This window comes from Zosterops lateralis, assembly GCF_965231275.1.
Source record: "Zosterops lateralis genome assembly, chromosome: 3".
NCBI lineage: Eukaryota > Metazoa > Chordata > Aves > Passeriformes > Zosteropidae > Zosterops > Zosterops lateralis.
Genome location: NC_139764.1, coordinates 111,114,841 through 111,129,270, shown reverse-complemented (window position 1 = coordinate 111,129,270; position 14,430 = coordinate 111,114,841). Strand labels below are relative to the sequence as shown.

Genomic DNA, 14,430 nt, shown 5'->3' with positions numbered 1-14,430 from the left:
AGGGCAGGAACAGGGAGGAGAATTCCATTCTGGGACCTCCTGGACTTCCCACTAAAATACAGCCACCCTTAGAAAGTTCAAATTGTAACTCTTAACCTCGTTTCTGGTGTATAAATCACGTTTCTGACATATCCAGTGCTTTCTGCTCCTGAAAAATCCCTGGGAGTGATGCAGGTGCTAAACCAAGCTTTTGCCAGTCCAGCAAAACACGATGTCACTTTTAAATGCATCCTTTGGGGACCTCAAACAGCTCCTGGCTGGAATGCTCTGCTGCTTTGCTATCCCCATGCCTGGTGGGTATGAAGAGAAAATGTTCAGGATGCTGAATTCCTGTTAAAAAGGCATTTCAAAGGATCACAGACAAGGATTTTTTTTTTTTTTTTTTTTTTTTTTTTTTTTTTTTTCCTGAAAATACACATTTATTAGGAAGAAAACTTATGGGGTTACAAATATCATAAATAAAACATAGTGTGATAAAAAAAAAAAACCCTCAGGACTGAGCACCAAATCTCTGGAAAACGGGGACAAGACCTTCTACTTTGCCACAATCAGCATCAGTTCTGCACAGGTGGCTCTTGGAATCTCGTTTCACACCAGTTGTTTCCATGCACAAAGATCCAGGCTGGACATTCCAAACCCTTTTTGTATGTAAATCTGTTCCTACAGCTTGAAAAAACCTCCTCACAGGACACCAGAGCTGTTTGCAAGGGCGGGATTTAAATACACATCAATGTATCTTCATGTATGTAGTGAGCACGGGGAGGGTAAGGATCCCAGGAAGCAGTTTTGGGATTTCACAGGATGGAATGGGATGCAGTAAAGGGAATGCAAATTGAATCTCAGTATCAAGGAAGTGCCACTAACTCAGGGAGGAGCCCGTTCCCCCCCTGGGCCGTGTAAAACTGGATTAGGAGTGAACTTCAAACCCGGGGTGATGTGGAATAATCCTATGCTGGCAGAAAGGGATCAAAGCTAATTTCTCTCACTTGCTTAATCTTCTGCGGAGATGTCTGAACTCGGGAGACGAAGGAGGCTGGGAGTTAAAGCCCTGCTCTGTCAGAGGGTTTGGCAGTGGCTGAGGGAGAACAGAGCACGTTAAAAATCTTGGGGAGTGGAGTTATTTCTGATGAGCTTTTTGAAAAATCAGGGAATCACAGAATGGACTGGGTTGGAAGAGACCTTAAAAATCATCTCATTCATCCCTGGAAATGTCCAAGGCCACGTTGGATGGGGCTTGGAGCAACCTGGGAGAGTGCAAGGTTACCCCTGCCCAAGGCAGAGGAGTGGAACAAGGTGGGGTTTAAGGTCCCCTCCAACCCAAACCATTCTGATTTCATGGTTCTCTGTCTCTACACTTGGATTAGCTCTGCTGATGTAAAATTCCAGAAACTTAAAGTAACCCAACCAAACAACAGGAGAAAAAAAAAAATAAATCCACTCCTTCCCACAAAACAGATTGATCCAAGCACTGGAACATCTCATCACCCATTAAAACCTTTCAGACCTAAAAAACAAAGCAAAAAAAGAATGAAATGAAATAAACAGCAATGCTCGAATCTTAACTAAATCATAATTGATCAATTAAAGCTTAAATGGTGAAATAAAAAGATCAGGGATCTCTGATGGGGTGGCAGAGCTCATCCCACTAAAGGCTGAGTGTGTTGGTTCAGTGTCTGAGGTGCAGATCCAGTCAAAGCTGGAGCCAAAAGGTCAGGATTGCTAGGAGAGGACACATGGCAGTGTCAGTGGGCACCTCACTTGGAATCACTGAATCATTAAGGTTGGAAAAATCTTTCAGGTCATTGAGGTCCCCCCAGCACTGCCAGGACCACCACTGAGCCATGTCCCCAAGTGCCACATTCATGTGGCTCTGAAATCCCTCCAGGGATGGTGATCCCACCATGGGCAGCCTGTTCCACTGCCTGAGCACCTTTTCAGTGAAGGAACAGATAAATGAAGTCAGCTGGAATTAAAAAAATCCCAGCAGTGTAAATTAACCATTCCAAAGCCTTTAAGAAAATAATTGTACAGGTGGGTGCCAATAGATTGGTAACTACACCTTGAACTGGGACAGGAATTGGGATTTCTGGTTTGGGATGAGATCTTTGCACACTCAGTGCTCCCTTTGTGCTGCTAAAAGGATGCTGGTAACTAATAAACCCAGAGCTCCAGGAGAAATAGTCTACTTTGAGGTGTAAATCAGCTCTTACACTGCAATCTACAAATGATTCTGCTGGATAAAAAGCACAAAAAAATTAAGTACAAAGAGGCTCAGTCACCTCAAATAACGATTAGCCATAAGTGGATACATTATACCACAGACATGTCTCTGCTCTGTTAAATATTAATTTAAATGGACACATTTTAAAAGACATATAATAGGGATAAGCACTTTTTGTTAAAGGAGAGCAACTCCTGTTAGTAACAAAGGAACAGCTCAGAGGAGAGCAGAATGAAGGATTTCAAGCAGGAACAGTCCAAGGATAGGAAAAATATAGGTACAGTAACCTGATACAGCTATATGCATGAACACATGTGCATTCAGTGCAGCTTTTCTAATCAATTCCTTAAAATCTTGATTTGTGAGCTAAATAAGATCATATACTGCTGATCTCCAAATCTGTGAAATCATTCAGCTTTACAAGATGACTCCAGTATGGAGCAACACTGAGCTAAAACACACATGGAGCTGAAACCAGCCTGGCTTTGGCTGCGACTCGAGGCAGCATCAGTGGCTGCCACTGCAAAATGTGCCGAGAGCTCTCTCCAAGCTTCATACACACCCCCTAAATAAATTCTCTGCCAAAACACAGCAAATACTCTCTGTCAGACACCAAGCTGTAAAGCTGTTTGGCTTTTTTTTTGCTTTTTGCTTCCTTAAGTTCCAGCTTGAGGAGTGTTTGGGAATTCTCTGACATGGGAAGGGAAATACCAACCCTGCGGATGTGCCCACCTTGTTTCCTCCACTGGTGGTATTATTATATTATTATGTAGAAATTTTGTGGTGATAATTTACTGAGAAATTTGGTGCATTTGCCCTGTCAACACAGAACTTTATTTCATTCTTAGTTATGGAATCATACAATCACAAAATTATAGAACCAGGGAATGGTTTGGGTTGGAAGGGACATTAAAGATCATCCACTTCCATCCCCTGCCATGGGCAGGGACACCTCCCACTATCCCAGGCTGATCCAAGCCTTCTCCAACCTGGCCATGGACACTTCCAGGGGCAGCCACAACTTCTCATGGAATTTGTACAATGCTGCCTAAACTTCCCTCTGCTCCCAAAGCACTTCTGGGGGGAATTACAGGACACCCAGGATTATTTGCAAGAGGAAACCACATGGAAAAGGAAAGAGAAGCTTTGCAAAGCAGCAGAAGTTGTGTCTGAAGACCAGGACAGAAGAGTGACAGCACAACAGAAGCCTTTCTTTGAGTCATTACCATTCTGTTGGACGTTTTCCAGAGTGCTGGTCTCTTACAGCTCCTTCTATGATGGAATCTGGTGATGTCAAAATAACCCCAATTCTCCCTTAAGGCTTCGTTCTCTTTGGTTTAAGCTAAAAACAAAGACACACATGGATGATTATGGAATGGAAAACACAGGAAAATGAAAATAACGCTTTTTTGCAGGATTCTGAATTGTCATGAACGGTGAAAACAAACAAATAAATATAAACAAAGAACAAAAATGTTTCATCTTAAACAATAGGTATAATGTATATACATTAAAAAATATATACATTGGAACAGAGGGAATAAAATAACAGGTAAGAAACCACATTGTGTTTGCAACAGATGATAGAAATGAACAGAAATCTGCTTACAGGAACTGAAAACACGCTGCCACTGTGTAGTCCTGACTTTTTTCACCACCCACCCAGCTGCAATTTGCATCACCTCAGCCACAAACAGCACATCTGGGGAGGGAGGGGGATTATTAGGGGCTCCTTTCTCATCCCGAATTACCTGCCCTGTGTGTGTGTGTGTGTGTACACAAGCACCGGCTTAAACATTCAAAGGAATTTGCCTCCAAGAAAAGTCATCTTTATTGTCATTGTCCCCAATTTCACGGCCAGACCAGCGACACAGCCCCGGCTGTGTGTCAGCAGCCCCCAGTTTGAGGAATCCACACTGACACGACAAGAACTAATCCTATTATTTCCTTAACGGCATCTGAATAGGCATTTTCCAAGTCCTGCTTCTTATTGTAAGTTTAACCCATGTGTTAATTCTCTTACTGAGATCTCAAGCTGCTTTCTCTAGAATCGGGGATTTAGGGGAATCAAATCCCTTCTATTCAATTTGCTATTTAAGACACAAACCTTTCAAAATTAAACTTGCAGGCTGTTTGCCTGAAAAACATCGCTTCTCTTTCCAAGGAAAATATCTCTAAAACCCATTTTAAGCACAGAGGGAAGAAGTTTTTAGCACATCTCAAGCTGAAACCTGACAGCAGCTGTCTTGAAGTAAGAACCAGGAGGGCAGAAATTCATTGGGGGAAAGATTTTCAGTTTATTTTAATATCAATTTGATGAGTGAGCAACCAAGCAGTGCTTTAGTTGAGTAAATTATCTCCTACTATTGTGATTCTCCTTCAGTAAACCACAATCACAGAATGGTTTGGGTTGGAAGGGACCTTAAAGGTCATTTTGTTCCAACTCCCTGCCATGGGCAGGGACACCTTCCACAATCCAAAGTTGCTCCAAATCCCATCCAACGTGGCCTTGAACAATTCCAGGGATGGGGCAGCCACAGCTTCTCTGGGGAATATTCAAAGGTGATCAAGTGGGGACAGACTTGGGCAAAACCAAACTCCTCGTAGACACTTCCTGTGACTGAAAAAAATCTTGAGCACATTGTGCTCAGGGGAGTTTTCCTTTCTGTAATCAAATATTAAACCATGAAGCCCCACAAAAACAAACACCTCACTCTACACACACAGACACTTTCTGTGCTTTCCAGCAAAGCCACAAATTTGCTGTGGGTCTGTAGGAACTTATAAGGTAGTGTATTAAATATTGATTGAAAATAAATCCAAAAAAATTAGGCTTAAATTTTAATACCCATGTACGTTTCCCTGTAATTCATCATAAACAGCGTTTTCTGAGGTTCCAAGAGAGGCTCTGGGTTTAATTTTAATTATGCATTTATTACATAATTCACCAAATTCAGTAATGTGCAGTGAGTCTCCCAGTCATTGAAGTGAGTAACGAGATTTATCAGCCCAGTTTGTCACACAACAAACAGGATTTCAGAGCCTTATAAAGGCGGGTGATGAAAGATACATGGAGGGAGGGAAGAACCAGCAGCAGCTTTATTTCCATGTAATAATGCTAATAATATGCAAATAATTCTCCATCTTAATGAATACTTCAGATGAATGCCACGTTCCAAGCGGGGATGGCACGGGGAGGGAGGGAACTCAGCTGCTGGGAGTGTTTAAAGCTCTTTGGAAACCACAGAGTTACAGCTGTGGGTACCACTGAGCTTTCCCTTCTCCCCTCAGAGAAGGGAGGACACTGGAACAGCTCCCCAGGGAATGGGCACAGCCCCAAGGCTGCCAGAGCTCCAGGAGAGTTGAGATAATGTTCTCAGGGATGCACAGAGTGGGATTGTTGGGGTGTCTGTGCAGGGCCAGGAGCTGGATCGATGATCCTGATGGATCCCTCTGAACTCAGGATATTCTGTGATTCCATGATCCTCACATACCAGGAATGACACTTGCACATGGCAGAAGGTACCTAAGCTCCTCAAGCTCCTTTTATCCTGTTTTTAGACAGTGACAGTCACATGGAAAATGTGGATAATTTATAAAACAGGCAGGGATGCACACACCCCCTGCAGGGATCTCCATCCAGAGTCTGCAGCACAGACAGCATCTTATATGCCCAAACCTCCAAGGGTCTGTGACTTGCTCTCCTAAATACTTCTGGTGACTCTTCAAAGCTGCATTTGGAAGTTTTTCCTGAATCCCTGCAATTGTTAGAGGAGTGAGTCTTGCTGTCCTTCAACAAACATTTCATTGAAATTTTTTCGCTGTTTCCAAAGCTTTTGCAAAGTTCCCCCCTTTTTGCAGGAATCATCTCCTCTGGGACACTGGGCATGTGCTCAGAAGCCAGTGGAACCAGGTATTTGCCATGCTGTTCTTTTTCCCTTATTATTTTTGCCTCAAACATCTTCTGGGAACTGGGAATATTTCAGACTTGAAACCTCCTCACGAAGCCAAGCCAGCATCCCTTCCCACGTTCTCACTTGAAACCCACTTTTTTTCAGCCCTCCTTAGACATCCCTTTCATTCAGCTTCCCACATCCACACATCCTCTGGGATTCCCAGTCTATCTCCTCCCTCAACGAAGTGTTAGAAACAGGAACCTTTGGGGGGTCTCCTCCATGTGCAAAAAGATCCCACCAAGCCTCCTCTTCTCCAGGCTGAGCCCCCCAGCTCCTTCAGCTGCTCCTCACAGGACTTCCTCTTTAGACCCCGAATTCCCATAGAACAAAAAGGCCCAAAATCCCCCCAAATCACCCTGATGCTGAACGGGGGTGGTGGATCCTCCTTTATGCTCATCCTTGGGGAAAAGAGGAAGTGTGAACCTCTCCCTTCTCAGGCACAGAGGATCTGCACAGAAGACCTTTAAATGGCACACAACCCTCTCACCAATTCTCTGAGGTTCCCTCCTGGGTTCCAGAGCAGTCAACCGTGAGACAGAAACCCCAGGGCACCAGCCTTTGTTAGGTCTGGCACTCACAGCACTGCTCCTGGGATATCCCAACTGGAAGACAACAAAACCTCCCCCTCTGGAATCCACAGCTCCAATGCTATCACAGGACTTGACTGTGGAATCCCAGGCCCTTGAAATATTTGGCTTATTTTGACCTCAGACACAGAGGGAAATCTGCTGCTTTCACTGTCAGGTGGGACCAGTGGAGGAAGAAGTTTTTTCAACATCTGATCCAGCACCAGCACAGCTTGTTGCTCACCGAGTGCAGGGAAAATCTCTGAACTGAAAAATGAACTCAATCCTCACCTCGGCTTAAAGGATGCCCTCAGACACCAGAGGACAGAGGGCTGTGACCAGGAATTTACTGCAAAATAGCAAAACTGCTGCAGGAATGAGGAAACCCTGAGCCAGAAAAGACACAGAGAGTGATGAGTGATGAGTGTACTGCACCCACTGAAATGCAGCGTTCCCAAAAGAAAGGTTTTCCATTTGACACCAGGAACACAGGATGGTCTGGGAGGGAAGGGAACTGAGATATCATCTCCAAACCCCTGCCAGGGGAAGGGAAACCATTCAACAGACACTGCTGCTCCAAGCCCTGTTCAACCTGGCCTTGGACACTTCCAGGGATCCAGGAGCAGCCACAGCTTCTCTAGGAAACCTGTGCCAGGGCCTCACCACCCTCACAGCCAGGAATTCCTTCCCAATATCCCATCTATCCCTGCCCTCTGGCAGTGGGAAGCCATTCCCTGTGTCTGTCCCTCCATGCCCTTGTTCCAAGTCCCTCTCCAGCTCCTCTGGAGCACCTTTAGGCTCTGGAAGGGGCTCTGAGGTCTCCCTGGAGCCTTTTCTTCTGCAGGCTGGACATTCCCAGCTCTCCCAGCCTGGCTCCAGAGCAAAGGCTGCTCAGGGAACACACCATCTGAGACCAAAACTGGATAATTTACACTTCACCACTCCTTTTCCATGTATTTCATGGGCAACAGAAGTGTGAAGAAGAGGAAAATACTCTTCCACCTCTGAAGCATTCTGCTCTAATAAAAACCAGCACTGCCAAATAGGGCATTGTGAAATTATTCAGACTCCAAGTAATATCACAAATTTGCAATAACCCACAAAGCCCTTAATTCTTCCCCAAATAATTTCTGAGTCGATCCAAGCACACAAAGGAAAACAAGCAGGGAAGGAACGAGAGAGTGATTTTTTACATGGGCTGATAAGAGATGGGACAAAGGGGGAGAAGGAGAGATTCAGATGGGACATTAGGAGGAAATTTTCCCCTGTGAAGATGCTGAGACCCTGGCACAGGGTGCCCAGAGAAGCTGTGGCTGCCCCTGGATCCCTGGAAGTGTCCAAGGCCAGGCTGGACAGGGCTTGGATCAACCTGGGATAGTGGAAGGTGTCCCTGCCCATGGCAGGGGGTGGAAGTTTTGCAGCAGAACTGTTTCAACCTGTTCATTGATTACAGAATCTAAATAAAATAAAGGAAGATGGACAAATAAGCAACCAGAGCAGCACATCTGAGCTCCCAGGTGGGGAAACATCACTTAGTAAGGGAATTTTGTGGGCAGCAGCACCAGAGCTGGAAACCTTTATTCCAGCCTCTACAATCAGCACTTGCAGCACTTTGTTGACACAACAGAACATGGCTCAATTTCAAGCACCGTTGAGGTTGAGTAATTTCAAACATCTTTTAATGTTTGTAGAGAGTCCAGAGGGAAGTTGGTCGAAAAGATCTCCAAGGCAGCCACGTGGAAATAAGATACAAACCCCTTCAAATCACTGCAGTGCCAGGCAGGAGGCAGGAATGGAGACAGAGAAGGGAAAAGGGGAAAGGTGAGGATCCACACTTCCAGCTAAACTGCTTAAAGCATTTATTTATGTCCAGTGGCTCCATTATAAGTTCACAGTGTGCCTTGGGGAGCAGTAACAGACCAATTCCATGAACACAGATTGGTGCTTCAGAAGTAAAATTTGAAGTGTAATCTGTACTCCTATTTCTTCTCATGGCATGAACACCCCTTTTGGAGGGAGGTCATCCTCCTTTTCTCTTCTAGATACCAAAATTGTGTATGAGAAATCAGATAAGGCATTAACAGAGCTGGATTTAACTTGAGTATTATACACTAGGGCATTGGTGCTTTTAATGAAAATCTGGGAAAGATTGCTGATAAACCTGAGTGGAGAACAATGACAGGGAAAACAGGCTAACACTCATCTACAAAGCTTCCCCTAAACTCCTGAGGTCAAGGGAGAGCCCTTTGAAAGTCTAAATTGAATTTACAAAGGACAAAACTAGCTGCTCACTTTTGATATTAGAGCATTTTTCAGAGTGAGATCCAGCAGCATTATCCCAGCAAGGAATTTCAGGGTAACAAGCAGTAAACACAAACCAGTACTTATGGTTTTGTATTGCTTTTTGGTCACTAATATTATGAGGATTCAGAATAAGGAAATCTGTCCTGGGAACACTGAGGGAAACACAGCTCTTCAGAGTGCTCTGTTAGAACAGGAATGCCCTGCAAACATGTCCCTGGAAGGAGCCAGCAGCGGAGGATGTCAGGGAAAACAGGAACACACCTCCTGCAACAGGACAACACTCTGAGGCTGGAGGATCCATGGATAAAAACTGCTTGAGTCCTCCTGGCAGCTCTGGTTCCCTGCTGACCTTGTTGCTCTGTGCACAGGCTGGATTAACCACTGCTCCAGAGGCTGGAGCTGAAATCTGGCAGCAGGGGAAAACAACCAGGGCCACAAATGGCCCAGAAACCCTGAGCCAACGTGTGGAGATGATGGATGCAGAGTGCTCCATCTTCCTCTGGCTGAGCACAAAGTCCTCCTGAAGCTTTTTGGGAGTGCTCAGCAGGGACAGCACTCTTGGAAGTCAAAACAGATGTGAATGGTAATGAAGTGGTGCCCACAGCACTCCTGTCACATCTGGAATCACAGAATGGTTTGGATAGGAAGGAGCCTTAAAGATCATCTAGCCCCAAATCTGCCATGGGCTGGGACACCTTCCAACGTCCCAGGTTGCTCCAAGCCCCATCCAGTCTGGCCTTGGACACTTCCAGGGATCCAGGGGCAGCCACAGCTTCTCTGGGCAACCTCTGCCAGGGCCTCACCACCCTCAGCCAAGAACTCCTTCCTAAAATCTCTAACCTAAACCTATTCTCTTTCAGTTTAAGCCATTCCCTGTGTCCTGTCCCTCCATCCCTTGTCCCAAGTCCCTCTCCAGCTCTCCTGGAGTCCCTTTAGGCCCTGGAAGAGGCTCTGAGGTCTCCTTGGATCCTTCTCTTTCCAGGCTGAACACCCCTAGTGCTTCCAGCCTGTCTTCATGGGATATTTTATGTTTTATGTTGGAAAAATAAACAGGAGCAGGGCTGTCAGATTTGCTGGGGAGCCAGAGATGGGGACAACTGTGCAGCCTCACCCTGAGCCACGGGACAGCTGCTGTGCAGGTCTGCCTGCCTCCCACAGATCCTGCTGCATCCACCACTTCTGAGCACCTCTGGCAGCATCACTTTTAGAGGAAAGCTGAGTTAAATCCTTCCTGTCCATTTGTTTTCTCCAGGACATGATTCAACTCTTTGCACAGATCCACACAGCTGTCCCAAACTGCATCAGGATGGTTTAAATTCTTCTTTTAAGTTTTATGATTATACCATGGGTGAAGAACGAAAAAAAAAAAACAAACCAAAAAACCTTCTCCCACATCAGAAAGGAAAGCCTCAGAGGCACCAGCAGCTGCTGAAATTACTTCTTCTAAGCCTGTCCTGACACCTAAAAACCTGAAACCTTTTCCTGAAGGAAGGTTTTCCTTGGTACAGCACTTGTTACTGCACCAAGCCCTGATTAATTTGCCATTTGCTCCTACCCAGAAGAGGTAAGGAGTAAATCAGCACCTCTGTGGCTCTGTCACAGATGCCACAGGATTTTCCAGACAGACAGACAGACAGACAGACAGAAAGTGCTGCCCTGCTGGGACACTGCACTCCATGTTATCAGCATGTTAAGAGGATCATGATCCCAGCATCAGCTGAGGGAACACTCCCAATAAATAGCTATTTTTTCCAGCCTGATTTCTCCAGTTTCCATCACTTCACATTTTGATGCAGATTCTTCCTGTGAGCAGACTTATAACTGCCCGGCTACCTCTGTCCATCCGGCCCAGATAACACATTTGTTCACACAAAGCTGTGGCATATGGATTTTTCCCTCAAAAAATGAGGAGTGTCAGCATTTTCCTATCATTCTTCTGGAGCAAAAGTGATCTTAACTACCCCCTCTTAAAAGCTGGAGCACATTTCATGTGAACTCCACTTTGTCAGGCTGTGGCGAGGTCACAGATGAGGCTGGCAGGTGGAAAAGGAGGTTTAAAACGTGTTTTTAGGGTCACCAGAGGAAGATCCTTCAGCCACTGGGGTTTTTCAGCAGCTCTCTAGTGCCTGAATGCAAAGCAGTCTCAGCTGAATTTCACTAATTCCTTCAAAGGCTCTCTTACACTCATCTGCACAGATTATGCAGTAAATACGCTTTAAGAAAGCACTTTCTAACCCCAACAAGGCTATTCAAAAAATAAGGCTTAACCAGCTGACCCCTGATTATCTTCAGCAGTTCACCCATCTGTCTCCAATACACAAATTCCAGCCTCAAAGCAACACTTCCTTCAGGTGTCTGAGCTGGATGTTAATAATTACAATGCTCTTCAATGAAATGGTGACTTGAAAGTGTCCAAATTGTCCCCAAAAAAGCTCAGTGAGGGCTGTAAACACTTTAACTCCTTCTTGAAAGTCACCTTATTCCAGGCACAGGACACTGAAGCAGTATTTTTGCTCTCAAATGACACACCAGCACCACCCCATCAGGATCTGTCCCCTCTGTCTCACACTCGGACAAGATCAGCCCAAATGAAGTGAACCCAAGTCCTTAAATGTTAATTAACTCCTACAGTGAGATTTTGGAAAGAAACCTTTCCAGTAGCTTTGCCTTTTGTAAGTGACAGTGTTTACAAAATTTGGGAGTTGTGAAGAAAACTGAGACTGTCATCAGCAGCTTTCATGAAATGCAAGCAGGCTGCAAAATAAGTGACATTTGAAGGTAGAAATTAGTGAATTATTTGCCTAGAGGCAGAGCAGAGCCAAGGTGGTGGCACCATGCTCCAGTTCCTTTATGGCCTTCTTCTCCCTGGACATCTCTGTTACCATTCCATAGGAGCTGCAGGAGACAGGGAAACTTAAGGGTTATCCCAAACCTCCTGGGGTATCACAAACTTGAATTTTCCCCTTCTGCCTCAGGTTATTTTGAAGTCTCAGCCACCTTTAACTGCAGACAGGAGCTGATTCTGCCACCAGTCATGGAATGACAGAATGGTTTGGGTTGGAAGGATCCTGCCTTAGAGATCATCCAGCCATGGGCAGGGACACCTTCCACTATCCTAGGCTGCTCCAAGCCCTTTCCAACCTGGCATTGGACACTTCCAGGGATCCAGGGGCAGCCACAACTTCTCTGGGCAATCCATGCCAGACTCTCCAGATGCTGTCACCCTCCTGATGTCTGTGGACTAAGAGAGAAAATTTCAGCTGTTCCAACCCTCTGAAAGAGGTGTTTGACCCTTTCCAGCCTGGAATTCAGGCTCTTTAACATCCACTGTAAGCAGCTTTTGAATTTGAAAGGTTTCCACTGAATGCATTTTACAAGTTTAGGTCTCTTCAGGTCCAAATCTTTCTCACAGTGCATTTGAAATCACCCAGAGAGATCCTGATCCTGGCAGGGCTTTGAGATTGTTTTGATTACCAAAGACAAAAAAAAAAAAAAAAAAAAAGCACAAATACATCTTAAAGAAAGGGGAAGATGGAACAGGAGCTTACAAGTGGATGCAGCTTTGCTAGAGACAGGAAAAAAAATCACAGGAAGTGGAAACCAGGGAGCACCAGTGTGGGAAACAAAAAACCTGCAAGAGGCTGATCATGGCCTTGATTAGCAATCCCTGCTCAGGGCTGGGGCAACAGGAGCAGCAGTGGGCAAAGCCAGCCCTGGGAAGAGGTGAAGGAAGGCAGGAGCTGTTTTCCAGGAGAACTGAGCTACAGGGACTCTTCACACCCCCATTATCCATGAGGGAAGAGTGCAGGGCATTCCCAATGGAAATGAATCTTGGCTCAGGAGTGAGACAGAGCTGTGAAAGTGGAGGAAGCACCCACACCCAATTCCTCTGCCTTAATGAGCCTTAGAATAGATCAATATTTTATCAACTTTCACCCTGAATATTTGGAAGGATTTTTCACTGCAGGAGAAAAGGAGGATGCAAACCCACAGCAATGCATGGTGGGGCACCCAGCTGGTTCAAAAAGATGTGTGGACCTGGTTGTGCACCTCCAAATTCCAATGGTGCAGCCAGACTGTGGATACAGCAGAGCTCAGGAGATGTCACCTCCCAGCCTGAGGCCACCAGAAGTGTAAGAGAGGCACTGGATGCACTATAACCTGGGTTTATGCAACAAAATTCTCTGCTCATACTCATCGTGTGCCCTCCTGTAAAAAAAACTGTGCAGAGTGTAGCTTTAGATGAGATATTAGGAAAAAAATGTTTACTTGTGAGGGTGGTGAGGTCCTGGTACGGGTTTGCCAGAGAAGCTGTGATTGCTCCATCTGTGGAAGTATCCAAGGCCAGGCTGGATGGGGCTTGGAGCAACCTGGGATAATAAAAAGTTCCCTGGCCATGGCAGGGGTTGGAATGAGATGAGCTTTAAGGCCCCTCCCAACCCAAACCATTCTGTGCTTCTGTGATAGAGCAAATTCTCTCCCTTCATCTCAAATTAAATCTAAGCATGAAGCAAAAGCAGCTGCATTTGTGTAGTGATACATGAAAGTGTCTGCAAAGCATTTTAGGATCCTTCAGGAAAAATGCTAAATATCTGTTCTATAATTCAATGAATGTTAATATATTCATCACAGATTTTGACTCTTCAATTGCATGGGAGAAAAACAAGAAAATTGGTGCTTGTTGCAATGTTACTATGCCAAGGGATGGAAGCAGTCCAGGGTCTCGGAATATTCAAGTTTTGTGTGGGAAATGCAGGGAAATCCCCTGTGAAAAAACAAGCAGAGCCTGTGTGATGAGGAGTGAAGTCACACTCAGGCACGCTTGGCTTTTGACCTCTAAACCCACAAACCAGATGTTGTTTTACCCTTTTGTGGTCGCCAAAATCAACCCCAAACCTGCTTCTGTCCTCGCACAGAGGGCCCTGGTCCTGCTTGCCAGGCAGAGCCGGGTGAATCATTCTCCTCGCTCGTTTTTCACTTTGTGCTCTTCTAAAAAGCTCTACCAGAGGTGCCTCCCTGCACCAGCAGCTCTTGCCTGACACGACCTCATGAGGACAGGGCTCAGACCACAAAGGCAGGGCTCTTGCCCTCCTTTTCCCAGGCACGCCATTCACTGCTCCTCCGAGGTTTATTTCTGTGCGCTGCTTGGAGCGACTCTGAGCACATAAACTGCCCTCCTTTGTTCAGGCTCTCCAACGAGAGAACCCACTGCTTTTCGCAGTGTGCTCAAACATAAAGACTCTCAGCAATACCGTGCATTTAACGGGGCCCGGGCTATTTCAGCGTGTGCTCAATTAACAGAGTGTTTGTAATGTGCTCACCTAAAGTATTGGTGCTCACACACCTCCTGCTTTTACAACTGGGTGGGGAAAAAATAAATCCC

At 45.5% G+C, this 14,430-nt stretch overlaps 1 protein-coding gene across 3 annotated transcripts in view; it reads right to left on the bottom strand.

The window, feature by feature from the left end:
• The window catches only part of XKR6 (XK related 6), a 172,191-nt gene that overhangs the window by 120,804 nt on the left and 36,957 nt on the right, over positions 1–14,430 (bottom strand). The window contains exons 2-3 of one of the 3 annotated variants that reach the window (XR_014589552.1): positions 3,448–3,563; positions 170–1,719 (exon numbers count right to left, since the gene is read on the bottom strand). The exons of 1 other annotated variant lie outside the window; for it this stretch is intronic. The gene's annotated coding sequence lies outside the window, so the exon portion shown is untranslated. Of the gene's footprint in view, positions 1–169; positions 1,720–3,447; positions 3,564–14,430 lie in introns of those variants that run through there. One more of the 3 variants, XR_014589553.1, reaches the window with a different exon arrangement.